The sequence below is a fragment of the Sitophilus oryzae genome, unplaced genomic scaffold (genome assembly GCF_002938485.1).
Source record: "Sitophilus oryzae breed Bouriz unplaced genomic scaffold, Soryzae_2.0 scaffold_1067_pilon_pilon, whole genome shotgun sequence".
Taxonomy (NCBI): Eukaryota; Metazoa; Arthropoda; class Insecta; order Coleoptera; family Curculionidae; genus Sitophilus; species Sitophilus oryzae.
The window spans coordinates 785,940-787,556 of NW_022145690.1; the positions used below are offsets into that span (position 1 = coordinate 785,940).

Here is a 1,617-nt window from a genome sequence, read left to right on the forward strand (position 1 = left end):
AGCAAAAACCTGATTGTTAATTCAATGTTGAAATAATTATTCGTTTTTCTGAAAAACGGTAAGAGACCGTCAGAAAAATAGTTCAGATTCGTAATCTAGGACTTCAAAATAGGGTGTCTACCAATATTGGTGCAAATGGGAACTATTTTTAGTTTTTCCAATAATTACCTCAAGTAATTTTGATTTTTATGTACAGATTATAAATATGTCCGCTACACAACCCAAAGAAAAATCGGCTGTTCGAACTCTCCAGCTGTTGTTTGATGTGAGATTATGTCCATTTTGTCATTTAAGAATTAATAAAACATATTATAGACATCACATGAGAACCCATGTACGTCATCGTGTAAGGAATCTGCTTCCATCATCAAAGAGAAGTAGTTTACCGAAAATAGAATTCAAATGTGAAATTTGCGATTTTCATTCCTTTCATCGTTATATAATATGTTATCACTATGAACAAGAGCATGAGTTGATCTGCAGATTTGAAGAGGATCCAGACTATGAGCAATTCTTGAACGGTACTCCATATACTTTAGAGAACCCAAATTGGAAACCAGATGGTATTGAAGATAAAAGTGAAAAACCCTTAGAGAAACAGATAGATATAGAGGAACCCTACGACTTTTAATTAACATTAGTTAGGTTAGAAATGAGCTAAATGTGTGATTCGTAAGAAAAATAGGAGTATCTATGTTAGTAGCATATTTGTTATTTTATATGCAACACCCAGTTAATATTACATTACTGTAAATATTTTTAATTTTCACAATTTTTTTATTATACTTTTCTATATCTATTCTTTTGCCTAATCACATTAATTATGAAAGAATTACTATACTATATTCTTAAGAATATTCAAAGTACCATATGATCGAAAAAAAAACGGCGCCCAGTTGGCTTGGAAATGACAATCGATGACATTTCCCATATAATCTATATTAATATATAAAATCCTTAAGTAACTGACTCACTGATTAATCATGATCCTGCTCAAACCACTCAATTGCTGTCCTCCATTCGCGAACTTTGAGTTCTGGGCTTTACGCCCTGGGGCTACTCGAGAACGATTCTGAAAGGAGCGGTGCGCGATAGCCTGGTGCCTCCATATGGCGCGGAACAGTTCTGGAGCTTTATGACTCAATTGAATGGAGTGAGAGTATCGCGTTCTTGAACAATTCAGAGCTGCTCAACTGCGTGAAAGGAGGACAGCAAATGTAAGAAGCTCAATTTTGGCATACAGGTTGATTCTAGGATGTAGAGGTTCGATAAAAAGGGATTTTTCTAAATTCCAGTTCCAAGGGGGTGAAACCACCCCTCAAAATATTACAATATTTTTTATTTAAAAAACGGTCAAGTTTCCAAAAAACGCTTAAACACGTATATTTTATTTTGTTTTTTACATATTTTAAGATTTTTTAAAAATGTATACATGGTGTTTCGAAAAATCTAGTCATTGATTAATCACGATCCTGCTTAAAGCGCTTGACGTAAAAAGTTGATTTTTGGAAAACGGATTGACTTTAGGGTATAGAGGTTCTATAAGAAGGGATTTTTCGAAACTCGAATTCTAAGGTGGTGAAACCACCCCTCACATATTAGAATATTTTTTATTTA

The 1,617-nt window shown here is 33.6% G+C and overlaps 1 long non-coding RNA gene across 1 annotated transcript; it reads left to right on the forward strand.

The window, feature by feature from the left end:
- On the forward strand, window positions 1-963 carry LOC115879114. The gene is made up of 2 exons (XR_004049666.1): window positions 1-265; window positions 316-963. It is a non-coding gene; the product is annotated as an uncharacterized LOC115879114 (long non-coding RNA).
- Window positions 964-1,617: the final 654 nt, after the last annotated feature.